Raw genomic sequence first — 18,708 nt, 5'->3', positions numbered from 1 at the left:
CCAAAATATACACTAACATTCTAGCTAAACTCCTCAAACTTATTTAAAAATAGGTTCATAAACACCAATTAAGGTTTCTGAAAAGTAGGCTTGCGAGTGCCACCCTATTGAATGAGCCCATCTTTCCACCTCTTCTTCGGTGGCTGTCGCCCTGGACGCCAACAAGTTATTTGACAAGGTGAGTTGGCCCGGTTTGGAAGTGATACTGTATCATGACACATGGTTATGGCTCTAGATGCCAATCTAGTAAGCTAGAATTAGAGTCATTGTCTACCTATCAGATTCCTTTTCCCTCCAACAGGGTACCCAGCAGCGATGTCCTCTTTCCCCATTGTTATTCCTGTTTGCCATTGACCCACTACTGCAATTGATTAACAGTTCTGAGGACATTAAAGGTGTTAGCTTGAAATCATTCCATCTCAAAACAGTGGCTTATGCTGACAACATTGTTCTTTTTTTTACTGAAAATGCCAACTCGGCCTTCCCCGCACTATTGGGTACGATAGAATGTTGCTCTGCAATTTCAGGTTTCAGCCTAAATAAGGACAAAACTGAAGTTCTTCATCTAAATGTACACTACCTCTCATCATGCTTGGGTGGCTCAGTCCTTCATTGGCAACCAAAATTTATCAAATATCTTGGCGTACGGTTCTCCAATGACGTACCTTCCACAGTAAGAGAAAATGAAATAAAAATCCTCAACAAAATTAAAGATTTACTAGAGTTTTGGTCCCTCAAACACATCTCATGGTAGGGCACAGTAGAATCCATAAAAATTATAATTACTCCATAGATTAATTTAATTTTTAGTATGTTACCTGTATATCTGTTGGGCCATTTCTTCTCCTCAGTTGACAAAATTCCCTCTAGCCTGTGGAACAATAAAAGGCAAGAATGTCCTCTAAAGAAAACTATGACTACCTCAGAGATGGTGGATGCAACCTCCCTAATTGGTTCCACTACCAACCTGCCTATCTTGGCACGCAAGAAGCCCAATTGTTTCAGGGTAATAATGATTCTTAACTTTACTGCCACTGGATAGAAAGAAAACGAGTTAGCTGCCTCTCATTAAATTATTGCGATCTTTACAATGACCCGCTTTGTACTCTTACATTCACACCAAATCCAATCATTACGGATACCACCAAAACAATTATTCTCTTAGATAAGACAAAGGTGATGCAAATATTAAAGTACACTCTTCTATCACTCTGGAATTCTAGAAGAACTGCATTGACCACACATACGTTAATGGGCTCTACTGGGAAGAGAAAGGCATTTCACTAATCAGAGATCTGTACTCTACTTCCAGATCCATGTCATTTGCGGAACATCAGCTTTCTAAAAATGTATCCCATCTCTATATTTTAAAGGCAAAACCATCTAAAATTGACCTAGTGAACCAGAAATCGACTTGCTTCTAGTAAAATGGTCAGCATCAGGACACATTGCGTTCAAAATCTACAAGTTCTTAAATTCTCACATGGAAAAATCCTGCTCCCCTTTCCCTGGGAAGTGAGAAAAATGTTTTAGAAATATTATTGGAGAACCTCCTTAGGAGAAAACTTGGTCTAACATTACCACCACAGTGCTACAACATACAATTATACCCCTCACTCAGTCCAAATTTTCCACATTTCATTTAGCATACTGTTCTCTGTGCAGACTAGTTAAACTTACCTTAAGAGTCCAACATATGATGGAAGTGTAATTGTGTTAATATAGATAGTTGAAAGGAGTTACCATAATGGTGCACTGTAATGGCCTAGATGCTGGAGAGATAGTGTCAAACTGAAGCAACTTTAAAAAGAATGCAAACAGAATCATTTAAAAAAAATGAAAACTAATTCAATTAGATACACAGGAGGGTTTACTACGACCGCCTGCGTATTGAGCGCCTAGAAATCCTACAGGACATAAGAGATTCCAATTTCAAAAAGATTCTGAAAGTGTAATGCATCTTCCGCTTAGGGACTTTTTATCTGTTCAACTGCCTCTATTTAACTGGCTTAATAGAAAACGATCAGTAGAGGTCAGTAAAATATCAGAATTACTTTCTGCTGAGGGAGTTTCTTTTTTTCTTTTTCTGGCAACTGCCTCTATTTAACTTTCTTGATAGAAAACGACCAGCAGAGGTCAGTAAAATACCAGAATTCCTTTAGCAGTCTCTAGATTCCAGTCCATAGAAATGGTCTTCCACGAGAAACCGTAGACAATAATATTTTTTTCAAATCTTTTATTTTCAGTGATATGACCACCGAAGGCCCTGATTTTATATTAAAAACAGAGCTTTGGAATATACCATTTCCCGCCGAAAGGCAATATTCCTCTCCATGTGTTCCCATACCTGGCGTGTAACGCAGTTTGGTGCTTACTTTCCCTCCATGTTAAAGAACAGTAGATGTTTCAGCACCCAGACTAATGTGCTGCATAGCTAAATACATATAAGGTCCCAAAGGCGAGACCGATTGCATTGCAAATGCTTGTTTCCACATGTGCTAGTGGGAGGTCCAAAACTGTATTTGAATCTGCCATTAACAGTCGCACTAAATGACACTGTTTAAATTTTTTACTTTAACTGACAGAGAAAAAACTCCCCTTAGAGGTAAGAGGGGACCTGAACAAATACACCAATCACACCAAACAGCTCAGAAATGAAGGCAAACCACATACATTTAACAATGACAAATAAACGACAGCACTGATAAAATGCAATAAAACAGATTAGAAGATAGATAAGTGGCACTAGACTAAACTCATGATGAAAGTATTCGAGAAACATGGAGCACGAGATATGTGAAACTGAAAATGTTCAATGAATTATGTGGTAAGGTACACCAATCAATCAATCAATCAATCAATTTTATTATGTTTTGGCACTCCGAAGAGGTCCACATAAAACAAGATACACAAATACACATTCTCAAAGTAAAAATGACAACTACAACATTTTCCACTGGACAAGATAATCAGCGACACATACCTCCATATTTCATCAATAAATAGCTAAAAAACCTTTAAAAAAGTTAAAAATAATGAAGCAAAACATTACATTTGGAGGAGTATATAAGGCCTGCAAAAAAGAATTCACATTGAGGATACCCAATTGCAAGCATATTGATCTTAACCACTTCGAACGAAGTGGACGCAATACAGGACATATAAACAGTACATGAGAACGATCCTGAGCAGACATATTACAAAAGTTACATGTGGGAGAGGACCCATGCCATTTTGCCAAAAGAGTATTTAGGGGCAGCAAGTCCTGCCTTAGGAGGAACCAAAATCTCCGAACACCATGTGGTAGATTCCAGGTGACATAGGGTTGGGCAAGCTTCATTGAGTATGTGTTTGCAAGGAGATCACTTCCCCTCTTTACTAGCATGGACTTTTTGTCCAACGTGAAGCAAAGAGCCCAAGAAGCCTGTTTCAAAAGAGATTTTAGCTGGGAAGGGGAAATAGTAAAAAGGGTACTCTCTTCCAATTCAAGAAGTGCCACAGCCTTTCTAAAGTTCTTAACAATTAGGGAGTACTCTCTTAAGCTACCCAACAATTCCCCCTTGAGAAGGGATCTCAAAGTCCCTGTTTCTCCTCTAGCCAGGCTGACAACCCATCGTACTAGAGCGGACAGGCCCTGCACCCAACTACTACGGAGACCGAATTCAAGTCTACAGGCAGCCACAGAACAGGCGGGGTTGAGAGAAGTTATAGACCTTAATAATTTTCCTTCTACCGTCTGTAGAAAACCCCAGTGCTTTAAGTCAACCAGTTCCATTCCGTACAAGAGGGTTGATGGAATTTTTGCCCTATAGACCTCCAGTAAACAAGCAAAGTGTCTTCTCCCTGTGGCGGAATAAAGGGCGCTCAGACTTTTGCCTTGGGACAGGGCTTTACGGGAATTATTATCAATATGAGGCTTCTCGCTCAGGTTGGCAGAAATTATTTTTCCTAAGAAGGTATATGTCTTAACCACCTCCAATTTCTGACCACCAACTGACCAACCAAAATTCTCTGATTTAGATTTTTTCTTCCCTGTAATGTACATAATTTTGCTTTTTGTGGCATTTATCCTCATGTAGTGGGTCTCTGCAAAAAGATGTAAAGCCTGCAGACGATTAGCTAATCCCTTAGGTGTTAAATCTAGGATAAGGATGTCGTCTGCATATAGGAGGCAGGAAATAGAAGATCCCCCCACTGCTGGGGCTATGCCAACACAAGATGAAAACGAAGCTGGAAGGTCAGCAATGTACAGGGAGAACAGTAATGGGGCCAGTAGACAACCCCGTTTTAATCCATTAATGGAGGGAATAACCCGCGATAAACCCCTTTCTCCACCTTGTAACACTCGGCACCAAGTGTCCGTGTGTAAAGACCGCACCAGATCTAATACAAGAGGGGGCATGCCCAAGTCAGATAGCTGTCTCCACAGCAAGGGACGATCAACTTTGTCGAATGCTGTGGAGAAATCAATGAAAGCCGCATACACTCTTCCTCCCCGAACTCTTATATATTTGTCCTAAAGTAGGTACACCTTTTCAGAAAGCAAAGACTTAAACACCACAAATCATTGTATTGTACTGTCCAAATTATTAACAGCTCCATACCCCTGACGGGGTTGGAAGCACTCAAACTTGTACCAGCTTCCTCTGAGGAGCCCTTCTCCATTTGGAGACAGAAATGGTTTCCACCAGAGTAAGATGTATTGAAGGACTGGATAGATAGGAGCAAGGTCAGCCTAGATGAAAGATCTCCGGATTAGTGGTATTTATGCAGTCTTTTCTGAAGTAAGCTGGTATGTGAACCATGAATGGCAGAGTGACCTATGCATATTACTTTGAGTATAATTAGACTAGCCACCAGCAGCCAATGTATGAAGTGAAGTGCACCTAATGCACCTTGTGGTAGTTCCAGACCAAAGAATATCTCTGCTAGCCACATAGATTTGTTGTAAGGTTCTATGGGAGGTTAGTATCTTGCAAAGATGAAAGACACAGTAGGACAGCCTCAAAGGAGCCTTATGTGAATACACAGAAATAGAAAACTGTCACCTGCTGAATGGACTTACAAAGACACAGCAACTTTGCCACAAAATCTTCTCACCAGGCTGCTACGTGCTTATGATATCTTAATCTTAGTATGTTTCCCCAGTAGGATCATCAACATATATGCATTTACCACAATACTTTACAATGTTATTTTTTGGCACAAATTGTCTCCCGGCAAGGAAGACAAGGCCTTGATGGAGACCTCTTGGGTAGAACTTTGCCAAATACTGTGGCCGTCAATAATTATTGCTCACCAGTAAATGTTCCTCCAAATTGCTTTTAAGTATTGATTCTTATTTTCAGTTCCTTTTCAGACAAGCACACCTTTCCCGGGAAGAAGTCAAACATCACAATCATCTAAGGAAGCCTGCAGACTATGTTCTAAGAAAGGTTTGCCTGAATGCGGGACGTTGCATATTTTACTCATCACTACAAAAGCTGCCTTGAGCCAACATGTGATGTTAAACAGGTTTACTAAGTAGCAGTTTGAGCCACACGCCACAGTACCTCAGAATTGGGTCCTTCAACATAACCTTCAACTTTAGTGAGGTAGCAGGAACCTTTCACCCCCATTAATGTAGATCTACTACCTGTGTTTGTGCACCACATGATATTTGGTAGAACGATAAAGATGGTAGGCACAAAAGAAAAACATTTTTTATTTCCAAAGCCAATAAATTTGCACAGATACAAATGGTTAAATACTGGAACTAAGAGTAACGACCGTGTTGTAAAGAATGGATGGGTAAAATACTCAATAGTGCGATATTAAATAGGATCACTTGCACTGTTCAAGAGCAATGAGCCAGATTTACGTTTGTGCGGGAACCCCTGAAGAGTCTACAAATTGAGAAGTTGAGGGGAAACGCGATATTAAGAAGACATTTGGCGCATACTGAAACAAGGTTGTTTATACAAGTCTGCGATAATCTACTGTACTTTAATTGTGATCTGAATTTACTTGACTGCAACGAAATATATAGACAGGAAAAGATTAAACCAATGCCGAAATCAAAAACAAAACTTTGAAAAAATATAGTCAGATATCATCATCTTTACAAAAGAACATATAAATTCAGTTTAGAAAAATAAATAGCAGATTGTTTTTACTACCTGAACTCCGTTTCTTCAGATTACATTCACAAATACGAAACTATCCTATTGTATTAAACCGCCATGTATGTACAGCTTTCAGGTTGTCGAGTGTCATCACTGTAACAACTGGTATGTGGATCTGGGCTTGCAGATTTAAAAGTCAAAGCGAGTTAAATGCAACTGGTTGGACAAAACCAATTCTATATTCTTTTTCTCAATCAATTTAAAACGAGGGAAACTCATTTTCCATTACATGGGCATTACATAGAACAGTGCTTCTAAAAAATTGGTGCATCTCTACAAAGTAAAATTAACAAGAAAAATACATTTTCAACTTCAGCGCCCAGGTACATGTGCTTTAGAGAAAGATAAATCCGTGATGCAGTGCAGCAATGTATCAGTTAGGTTTCAGCTGAGCAGACAGTCAGCAAATTGGGAATTTATTAAAACATTTTCAAAAGAATAAACAGAAAACAAACGTGCAGGTTCGACATTAAAGGTAGCAGACTCATTTCACTGAGCAGCTCACATTTCCAGTACATTTTCAAAACCAGTTTTAGGGTTGAACATTTCGTAAAATACGTAAAAAGGTATAAGGTTTCATATGCCTTTAGTCTAAATACCTGCTGCTACTAAAGATAATTGCCATTTTGTATTATTGTATAGATTGGCAGTTGCTAGGCCTTCTCAAAGACGATAAATATGAACAAATGGAGTTGAGGTGGTTGATGCTGAATGATGGTTATTAAAACGGTGGAACAAATAGTACATTACTTTAAGGTATCGCATATTCATAAAGATATACATTATATATATCCCGAAATAAAAGAACATTACTGTATTGATTATTGACTTGTGAGATGGCAGTGCCCCATAAGCTGAACGTCTTATAGCCTGTGATCTTCCCTGGATCTAAAACACCAAGTCGTGCAAAAACTAACAGGCTGCTCTTTAGGCAGAAATATGGGCCACATTAAATCATTAGGCTGAAGCCTACCAGACAGCACAGCCATCTAGTTTGCTAAAGACATCCTGGGGATATTCGGAAAACTGACCTAGGAATACATTCCGTCCATTGGCTAACCCACTCCAATATATCCCACGCCACTCTATTTTTTTATTTTTTTTGTGGGTAAAAAAGCTTTATTGTGCAGAGAAAAAGGGTACAAGCACGGGCCTACAACCTCCTGGGCCGGCCGCTAGTATTCAGAGATGTTCAAGCAGTTCAAAAAACAATGACTGGCCCACAGGGGCTCCGCTAAATTACAGGAGATCAGACTGCACATAAGGGACGTCAGGATACACCCTTTTAAAAAAAAAAAAAAAAAATTAAAAAAAATAACAAATTAAAAAAATTAAAAAAAATTAAATAAATCCCACGCCACTCTAATCCACTGCACACCAATCCACACCACTCCAGTCTACCCCTCTTCAATCTACCCAACTATACCCTAATGTACCCCACTGCAATCCACCCTCTACCTCACTCTAATCCACCCCACTCCAGTATACTCCACTCTAATCTACCACACTTCAAACTACCCCACTGCAATAATTTCTCTTCAATCTATCCCACTCCACTCTTCCCCAATCTATCCAACTTCACTCCAATCTACCCCACTCCACTCTTCCCTAATCTCTCCAACTTCACTCCAATCTACCCCACTCCACTCTTCCCCAATCTATCCAACTCCACTCCAATCTACCTCACTCCACTCTAATCTACCAAAATCTACCCCACTCCAATCTACCCAAATCTACCCCACTCCACTCTATCCCCTCCAATCTATCCACTCCACAGCAATCCACCACACTCTACCACACTCCATTCCACTGTACCAAAACTACTCCACTCCAGTCTAATCTACCACACGCCACTCAGAACTACCCCACTTCAGTCATATTTTACCCACTCCACCCAAAATCCCGCCACTCCACTCCACCCTTTCCCAATCTACCCCACTCCACTCCAGTCTACCTTAATATATCCCACTCCACTCTACCCCAATATATCCCACCCCAATCCACCCGTCTACCCCACCCCAATACACCCCACTCCAAATTATTCCACTCTAATCTAACACACTCCACTCTACTCCAATCTACCCCATTTCACTCAACCCTAATCTACCCCCACACCACGCTGTTAACTTTTAGCCATGCTGAACCGCAACCACACTGGTATACAACATGGCTAAAACCATTAGAAAGCCAATAGCTCTCACATACGCGAGACCGACTGGCTGTGTCAATGCTTGTTTTTTTATTAAGTAATCCCTCACATCTATCTTAAGACATGATCGATCCTTGTTATTGATTCCTAGATCATTTTTTTTTTATTACAATGCTTATGTTTTTGGTATCAAGTAATATGATTCATTGTGTATTGACTGTGATGCAATACATTTCTCTATATTTTTCTGCTCAATAAAAAAAAAAGTAATCCCTCACAAGTCTATAATACCACCTTATGTTTTATTATGCTTCCAAAACAACCTTCTTCCAGGCAACTCATGGTCTAAAATGACATTCTTGACTTCTGGTCAACACGCATGACACAAAAACACTTCCCACGTACGTGACAATTGGAGTCCATGCCCTGCCAACCATACAAAGTGATGCTATGCAAGTTTAAGAGAGTGTATCTCACTCTTCATGACTCCTAGCTACTTGTGGACACGGTATTATTTATAATGTGAATACATAAAGTGTATATGATATACAAAATGCCAAGGATAAACATATGGTCACAGCTGGATGTGTCATTTTAACAATTCAGTTTTTCAAACGACATCACAAAGTTTCCTAGAACAATAACATATTTGCAATGCAAAAGCACCTTAGTAGGAGAAAACCCATTTAAAAAATTGTTTGTGATTATTTTGACCATTTCATTAATCATCCAACATCAAACTCAAAGCTGGAGCTAGGTTAGGGAGTTATAAAGTTTCTCAACCTGTTTCATAAACATATACAAGGTTCCTATTTTCAGAGATAATAAACTTGGTTTAACGAGTAAATGTCTGGCAGGTGCAAAGGACAGGCAGGTCTGACTTGTCATGGTAGCCGCACAACCAGCAACTTCTGCCTTTGGTCTGAGGAGCCCACAGGGGGAGGGTGGGTGGGGGGGGGGGGGGGGGAGAGCTTGGGGTGGGCATTGGCCTCGGCTGGTAAAGTGCTGTAACCATACTCTAGTTTTAGTGAAAAATTTGGAGCTCCTTGGTTTTCTAAGGAGTTCATTACTGACCATGCATGTCTGCTAAATGTTATTGGTCTAATTCAGTAGAAGTTAAACACACTGCCTGTACAAGCCGTGAAAAAATTCCACAACAATGCGCAGCCAGCCACATTGCCTCAGGCCGTAGCCATCCCTCCATTGTCCACTTTGGAAAAAATGCCTTAAGCAAATAATGTTCGCATGGCTGATGGGATTACAAAGCAAACACAAGGAGATGATGGACGGAGTGCTGAAACTTTTCAAACACTCACCCCCAGTCACAGATCTTAGTTGAATCCATCTTCATGCTTTAGCTCACTTTGCCACCCCAGTTCAGACACAGCTATATGCAAACCAGTCTTGACCCTGTGGAACAGTCCAGCCCAAACTGCCAAGCCATGTCTTCCCTGGACCATAAAAGCATCCTGGGACTGGTTTCGGGCTAACAGCCAGGCTAGCTTGAATCCAGTGGCAAAGTTAACAAGTGACACACGTCTGGGCATACCCTGCCAACTTAGGGAGAATAAAGCAAACACAAGGAGATGATGGACGGAGTGCTGAAACTTGTCAAACACTCACCCCCAGTCACAGATCTGGGTTGAATCCATCATCCTTCTTTAGCTCACTTAGTCACCCCAGTTCAGACACAGCTACATGCAAATCAGTCTTCACCCTGTGCCTCATGGGAACAGTCCAGCCCGAACTGCCAAGCCATGTCTTCCCTGGCCCAGAAACAAGCATCCCGGGGGGGGCATTGGCCTTGGCTGGGAAAATGCTGTAACCATACTCTAGGAGTTTCATTTTCAGTTTTAGTGAAAATGTTGGAGCTCCTTGGTTTTAGAAGTAGCTCATTACTGCCCATGCATGTTTATAACTGCTAAATGTTATTGGTCTAATTCAGTAGAAGTTAAACACACTGCCTCTACAAGCCGTGAATAAAATCCCACAACAATGCGCAGCCAGCCACATTGCCTCAGGCCACAGCCATACCTCCATTGTCCACTTTGGAAAAAATGCCTTAAGCAAACAATGTTCGCATGGCTGGTGGGATTACACTGACAGAAGAATTACACCCCAAATGGTCCTCTCTCTCTAGGATGCCAATTGTGGACTTTGCACCCATAAGTTTAAATCCTACAATTACTTACTATGCTGCTGCTCGGCATTTCTGCATGACTGGGGCACCCTGTTAAACCCTCTCATTCTAGCATACAGAACTCGAACCTGTAATGAGGCAAGGAACGTTGTGTTCACCATCACTGGGCCTAATAAAATGGCCAAATTCGGCAAGTACACTAGCCTTGCACAAGCTTGCATAAAAGAGGCCAATAAGATCTCACATACCATAAGGGAGAGGAATACCCCTGACCGAGCTTGACACCCTGAGAATGATGTGGAAAACATTTCAATCCACACAGAAGACAAAGGCATAATCACGTGATTAAATGTCCAAGAAGGGATGAGTCTTACCCTTAACTTGCCAATCTGCTCTGCTACACAGTCACGCTGCGTAAGCAACCTTAGTAGAAAGTTTTACTGCATCTTACCATTTGTCACCAGCACTTTATTTGCCAAAAGAACGCTGCATTACTTAAGCATAGCATTCTATTAATAATTAGCACTTTACTGCCTCGTTTGCATGTGACTTGCTGCAGATACCATTTCTAGGTATTTCTTGAACACACGGTTGCTTTTATCCTATTTTAAAGTTCTTGTCCACTGGTGATCAATATATTTGCTTTTAGGGCTCGAACACTGTAAAGATCTTCCAACATTTGAGCCTATTACCCGATTAACAACTAAGCACTGTATTGCCTCGTAGGAATGTGACAATCTGCTTGTTCTGTTTTTTTAGGGCTTTCTATGAACATATGGTTGCTTTTAACTTATTTAAAGCATTCGTCTATCTGTGAATCAAATGTATTTGTTTTTATGATTCAAACACTATAAAGATTTTAATTAAGCATATATTAAACCATACAACTACTACTTAAAAAGTTGAACAGTTATTTTAGCTAATCATTAAATAAACTGTGGTTTATTGGTTCTAACCATGCTTCTTCTAAGCTCAGTTCTTTCAGTGTGGTATGTAGGAGGCATAAGCATGAGTTAGTGAATTCTGACTGGTCATTATTAATGTAATTACAAAAGAGTTCACTTAATGTGTTGTCACTACTTGGGTCTTGTTTTGTGCATCAAATTGAATCATGACAAAAGTTTTTTAATCTCAGCATAGGTATTGGGAACTCCAACCTTATTTGTTATTGTGTTGAGTTTGGAGGAAGACTAAATACTGGTCTGTAGATGTTACAGATCACAAGGTTGATCTGTTTACCTACTGACGAAGGGAAGGCTGCATGCTAGTGGTGGAAGGATCTTCTTCATACGTTGGAATAGAGGAGCACAAAATAGGCATTCGAGTTTGATAAGTATTTAAATGCCTGGGTCAAACAGTTTGCCTTTCGACCTAATGAGTTTATGTGTGTTTTACAAGTGCCTCATTTATCACAGATCATGCCCAGGTATTTGTATTCATGAACGTTTTTTATTAAGATTTTTTCCCCTCTTGGTGTTAATTGCTTTTGTTTTGTCTTGTCGATGTTAATTTATAGCGTCTTCGTGTAGCAATAAGGCATAAGCAAGCTGCAGTCCTAAGGGGGTTTTCCTAAGTAGGACCGACGGGACCGTGTCATCCGTGACTGCAGAAATGGCAGACCTTAGTTTCCTAGTCTAGACATGCCTACTTGCAGCTGTTTAATCGGATCACAGAGATCTGCAATGTGAAGGTCAAATATGATTGGGGCCAGAACGCAGGCCTTTTTCAGTTCATTACATTGACACTTGTACTCACTCCCGATAGACATCAAAACTAGCCCTACATTATTCTCCTTCAGAAAATCACTAAAAACATGGCTATTTTCCAACTAATGCCACTTGTCTGTTATTTCCAGCAAACCTTTCCGCACAGCGCCTAGACGCCCTCGCACATTCGTACGCTATATACATTTTAAAATCAAATCAAAAATCAAAACTTGTTATCATGCATATCAACAAAACATTTCCCACATGGGATACGCTATAAACCTACATTCTTCTAACAAAGCACAACCACTGGCGAAGGTGCTACCCACCCACCAAAAACACGTTGGCATCACATCAGAGTATGTTGCACAACACAAATGTAACTACAATACAATACCTACTAGTGAATGTAAAGATTAGGTGAAAAGTCGAAAGAGAGAAAGCTAAAAAACGACTGAGCTTTAAACAGCAAGCCATACTTATGGACAACATAAACAGGAGAATTTATGTGCTAATGTGCCTAATTTCACCCACCTTGCTTACTTGGTAAAATTATAAAAGCAACACAACACTACCAGAAGAAAAGGGGGTTATTGATTTTGTAATAATTTCTATGCATTATGCAAAGAAATCCACTTTTTATTTAGGCCATTAATTATACTGTAACTAAAGGGAAATGGAAATGGCATGAAACAAAGAAATAAATCCTAGCCCGCGCATCCACTTTAGGTAAAAAGCTACAGCCATTCATCAGAAGCAGTGATTTGTTAGATAAGACCAGGTTTTCTAGCATCCTTTAAGTGAAATGTTCCTCGTACAAGCTAATGAATCCAATAAAGGCAGATGCATCAATTTATCAGTAATGTGCAACGAAATCAGTTGATTACAGCACTGAGTGCTTCTCAGAAGCTCAAAACTGTAGAAACCTTTCCATCGCTTCAAAGTGCTGTCAAATGTTACTTTTTATTTTTGCAGTATTTGTCGTTGGCTGTTTTTTTAATTCCACTCTGTCTAGCTGGATGTTTAAGGTGAATGTGGAGATCAGTTGTTAAACAACAAAGAACACACATACTAGTGTTATTTGTTACTACTTAATTCAAGAACCGAAATAATAAACTACTTAAAAATCTTGCTGTAGATTCAAGGGTGTGTGGTAGGTATCAGAGTGGTGGGGCGGGTGGTACTAAAACAAAAAACTCATAAAAAATAGCACTTACCTTCATGGCTTGCCGCATGACGTCCTCCTCGCCTCCTCGAAGCTCCAGCATCCAGAAAACTGCACTACCCAATCCTGGCACTGCTCTTACAGCATGTGAGCAGCATCAGGGTTGGAGGGAGCTGCCTCTCAGTGCTCTTAAGAGCACTGGAGGCCTTTACTTTGTCTAACCCAGCTGTCTAAGACAGCTAGGTTAGAGTAGTTTAAAATGCACATGTCTGGCAGGCTGTCGCAAGACGGCCCGCCAAAGGGACATGCACACTTTAAATGTAAGTGCACATGGTTCAGGATGGGTTGCTGAAAAATAAAATGTTAATAAATAAACTTTATTAGAACATTGGAATGCTGGGAGCTCCATTGAAGACAGTGGAGTGCTCCCATCTTCTACGGGCCGGTAAGGCCCGCAGAGCAACATTCCAATGTTTTTACAAAGGCCTCTCGGAGCCCAAGGGGATTTAAATCCCCTTGAGCTTCGAAAGGACTTTATTTTATTTGTTAGAACATTCTGCCCTCTAATGGCAGAATGTTCTAATAGCCTTATACTATTTCGTAGCAGGGCTATACCGGCTATTAAAGTCCTGCTCCCTTGTTAAAGTCCCTCGCCTTCGGCTCAGGCCTTTAACGCTGTAGCGGGCCTTTAATAGCCGGTATAGCCCACTACGGCAGGCTATAAGGCTATATTGGAACATTGGAATGTTGGAAGCTCCATTAAAAACAATGAAGTGCTCCGGGCTTATAATGGCTGGTATAAGCCCGGAGATCCAACATTCCAATGTTTCTTTGTTCACAGCTCTGGCTGTGAACAAAGGCTTCAATGAGCCTGAGGGGATTTGAATCCCCTCGCGCTCCCTGAAGGCTTTGTTTTATTTGTTAGAACATTCTGCCCTCTAGTGGCAGAATGTTCTAATAGCCTTATAGCCCTTCGTAGCAGGGCTATACCGGCTATTAAAGTCCTGCTGCTTTGTTAAAGTCCCTCGCCTGCGGCCCGGGCCTTTAACACTGTAGCGGGCCTTTAATAGCCGGTATAGCCCGCTACGGCGGGCTATAAGGCTATAGTGTGTACAGTACACTCAATTACACAATGGCCAGTTACTGGGAAACTGAGAAGCAATGTTTTGGCATGGGCTCAAAGCATACTGCATCAAAGATTTAGAATACCTGAATTAGGCCCGCTTAGGACCCTCGCTTAGTATCCATCAATCTGATCAACCAATGGTCGTTCAAGAGAATGGCACATGGAGACCGGTTACCAGGAGTATACGGGCCAAGCCTTTAGAACACCCTAAAACCAATCCGTAGTCGGTCACAAATGTTCCAGTAAACTTCTTAAAACAGCTTTTTAAACTTGCTTTCACCTGAACCCACTAAATAACAAAGACTGTGACTGAAACATTAGTAGACACTGTTACTGGTCTTACTCCATCAACGAGGTGTATCTTTATCATCTCTAGCAGCACTCTGACGCAGTGACTAATTTGCACCAGTGTTTGGCGGGGGAGCGCTTACCACCAGCACACTTTTTTCTTTTATGACATTCCACCACATGGTGGCACATTATGAGAATATTTAACAATTCAAAACACATTAAAAACGTAGCCAATTTCAGCGCTGCCATGGTATTCTTACTCCTTTGGGTGACCTGCAGTGGATCAAATTGTCACTTATGGAGGAGTGTGATGGTTTGCAGGTAGCTGGTATTTCACATCACTAGCAGGGATAGTGGATGGCACAAGCTGTAGTGTGTGGGCTTCTGAGAAACATCTCTGGAAAAAATACAACCATTGCTACCTCCGAAGTATATCGTCCATCTTCTACACTATCTATTGCATATCTATTTTTACACTGTACTTTTCTTCTTATGTATTCCTTGTAAATGTTGCTGTGCAAACTCTGTAAAGTTCTCCGATAACTGCGGATCAAGCTTACGCTATATAAAACTCAAAAAATAAATACCTTTACAAATAGCGTATGGTTGTTTCACTTTAGGATGAAGCCTTTTGGGGTCTGAGAGAGATAGGTGTTTTAGAGATTGCCACATCACATCTACAAGCTTGCTTCCAGTGGGCATCCACATACATTTGTAAGGTCGCTTCTGCTAACTAGCCAGTGATATCTAACAACACTTTCAATTTCCAGAGTGACTAAGCCCTCTGCTAAATCTAAGAGACCTTCAAATCTTGTGGAAGGCAGAGCCTAGGTCACTCTGGAGGGTCCTCAGAAGATTAATCGGAGCGAGGGAGACAGTAACGCGTCAGGAATATTCCTCCACCTGCCTTGCTGTAAGATAATTACTTAAAAAATACCAAGCATAAAACACCACTGCAGTTGACCCTAAAGGTTTGTGCAGAATCTTCATAAACTGTCATAAAGTGATTCAGTTTTAGGAAGTAAATGCTCAAACGGTCAGAAATACAACCAAGTGACCTTGCAAGCACAATTTCCTAGAGACAAAGGCGCCGGGTGCAGCTGATCCAGAATCAAAATAATGTTTAGTGAGAATGCTTTCATTGGCCCGAGATGGACATTTTTTAGCCCAAAACGGATCTGAGCGACTTAACACTTGCAACAGAATAAACCACTGCTTTAAAAAGAAAATTTAGGCCTGGTCTGCCTGAAGTCCAAATGAAGGAGCATTTTCGTTAGCAATAGCCCTTTGGTAGGATGTACTCTGGTAAACAAATCATAGGTTCATTTTCTCAAAACTAGGACAATCCCAAAACGCCCTGCATCTTTGTATCAGGTTTTGGCAAAGACCATCTGAACTCTCAATCAAGCGAGGGAATAGTGGGCTTAAAATGGGTAGTCCTAGAATCACACCCTAACATGTCAAAACAAGCACTTTTCAGACTAGAACAGCGTTGGGTCCTACGATTGACCTCGGACACCAATGGCCTTAACGAAGACATTCCTTGGAGCCTGTTAACTTAACACCTATCCTTGTACATCCTTCTCCCATGAGTCTTTTTGTCTTGTGACAAGGATCTTTCCCTCCTTGAGATAACTCACGTATTTACAATGACGCTGCAGTCTGTCAAGTGAATATCCTACCTTGTACATTCTCCTCCCTAGTCTTTTTGTCCTATAGTAAGGATGTTTTCTTTAGAGACCCCTTACGTATTTACAGCGTCTCACTTAGACGCCAATTGTTAGTTGATTTATTGATCCTTTCATCAGACTCCACTTCCAACCCTATTCTGATATGAATATTGTTGATCCCTCTACCTCTTTGGTCCCATCACCATTGAAGGACCCTACAATGTGTGCTCATCCTTTAATGTAGGAACTATTCCAATCTGGGATATACCACACTTCTTTCTTCCTGTTCTTCTCCTTTTTTGGTTTCCCTGTCTCCCTCACGGTGTTAGGCTGTCTCCGCATTTCCTTATCATGTGAATGGGAGCCTCTCGCGGGCGTTACCATGGCGATAGTGATCACGCTCGAACAGCGAATGTGCTTCCTCCAATGGAGGTTAGCAGTACAGCTTTCCAGTATCCGCGTAGACCGCTGGGCTCAACCGGAAGTCCCGCCCTACTCCTCCCTGCTCCCCGCCGGCGGGCGGTCTTTTTAGACATGGACGCTAGCCACCTATCCTGTCAGACCGTACCTTGGTGGAGAGAGAGGGGGTAGGAAGACGGAGGTTTCCAAACCACGGAATCGTGAGTACTGTTATGCCCAACCCACTACCCCCGTAATAACGGGCTTTGAGGTTTGAGATGCGATACACCTTCAGGTACTTACGATCGCTCTAGGCAGCTACGCTACCGTTCGGGGATCCGGATGGGGTATTCTCAGGCTGTCAATACGGTCCCCTGGAATCATTCAGGGAATGGGGGCGACATGTGTGACGCGCCACTTTCCGAGTCCCGTCGAACGAATATGTGCGTTTGCGACCCCTGGCTATTGCATCTTGAGACTTACAGGTTTGGCATGAACAAGTGGTCCGACTATGGGGGTGTTTATCACTCACACCGTTGCACAGGTTCTCCATAATCTGTGGGAAGCTGGCGGGATATAACGGTGGTGTGCACTTAACCCTCCGTTGACCTTTCACTTGGTCATTATTATTTGCTTTCTCATCCTCGAACCACCATAGCTGAAGCAAGCCTATCGCTGGCATCGTGGGCTTCACTCTGCCTTTTGGTTCGGTTTCGTGCGGCTTTTTTCATGTGTGTCATCTGTATTTTACTTTTTAGGACACTATAATATTAGTGCTCTCCCACTTTGGTCTCGACATCACCACAGCCTAATGAGGGTGAGTTACCTTGCACTGCTCCTTAACGGTGATCTCTCCCTCCATTGGGTCTATCCAGTGTACTTCCTACTGCTGTTTGCTTGAAGTGTGTCCCTGACATGTTTGCTCACAGTTGATGTATGTCACGCTTGACTCTATCCCACACATGTTATCAAATTGAATATACTGTTTAGAGCAATCCTGATATTTCGTATTGCCGTCACTGTGTTGTTATCTTTTATTGCATTAATTTTAATCCTACTTCTTTTATTTCGCAGGTTGTGATATAAAACTATTGGTACCACACATTTTTTAGGGTGCTGTACGCGTGGTCACCACTGATACCTCCCTGAGGCTGTGACCACCACCAAAAAAGTGTAGGTAGCTCATATTCCGGTCCTGAAGAATTGCCAATTAATAAATTACCAGGCAAGAAACATGTTGACCCTTTTAGCACATTTACTCATACACTTAAAGGTGAGAATGTGCGTTTCACTTTGGTTTTAATCAGGATAGTGACCAAGTTTCATTAAAATAGTTCTGTGTGGATCACCTATTCCTGTTTTATCTCACTCATTTCACACCTCACTTGCCCCTACACTAGTTATTAGCAGGAACCCCTTACACACCTCACCCATCGGCATTGGAAAAAAAGATCTCCGCTAAGAAGGCCCCATTTGGGTGCACCGCCGGCCCGATAAGGAGCAAGACCCGATGATGAAGCAAGACACCCGCTTGTTGGGTGTGTGAGGGTCTCCTTTCCATAAGGAGAGGTTATTTCTCCTGCGTACTTCAATACTCTCACCTTGGCACCTTTTGTTTTTTTACCATACCCTGCAATATCACTAGCAACTGCATACCATTTCTGTTTCAAAGACCATCTGAAGCCTGCTTTGTTCTTTTTTGCGTTCATGACTATCCCAGTTTAAATGATTATGAAGTCAACACATTCAACTGCAATCATATAGAAAACACATATGAAAATATGGTAGATACACCCGAGATAAATACTTTGTTTGAAAGGCTGGAAAGTGATTTCTACGTCGAACTTGATGAACAGGATTTTGGGATGCAGAGTGGTTTTGTGCACACGATCTTTTTT

At 41.4% G+C, this 18,708-nt stretch overlaps 1 protein-coding gene across 2 annotated transcripts in view; it reads right to left on the bottom strand.

Annotated features, from left to right (window-relative positions):
- ASCC3 (activating signal cointegrator 1 complex subunit 3) overlaps nucleotides 1–18,708 on the bottom strand; it is a 2,113,369-nt gene that overhangs the window by 1,563,712 nt on the left and 530,949 nt on the right. The window lies entirely within an intron of this gene.

Source organism: Triturus cristatus, chromosome 6 (assembly GCF_964204655.1).
Source record: "Triturus cristatus chromosome 6, aTriCri1.1, whole genome shotgun sequence".
Taxonomy (NCBI): Eukaryota; Metazoa; Chordata; class Amphibia; order Caudata; family Salamandridae; genus Triturus; species Triturus cristatus.
The sequence above is the reverse complement of the archived record's forward strand: the minus strand, read 5'-3'. Positions and strand labels throughout refer to the sequence as shown.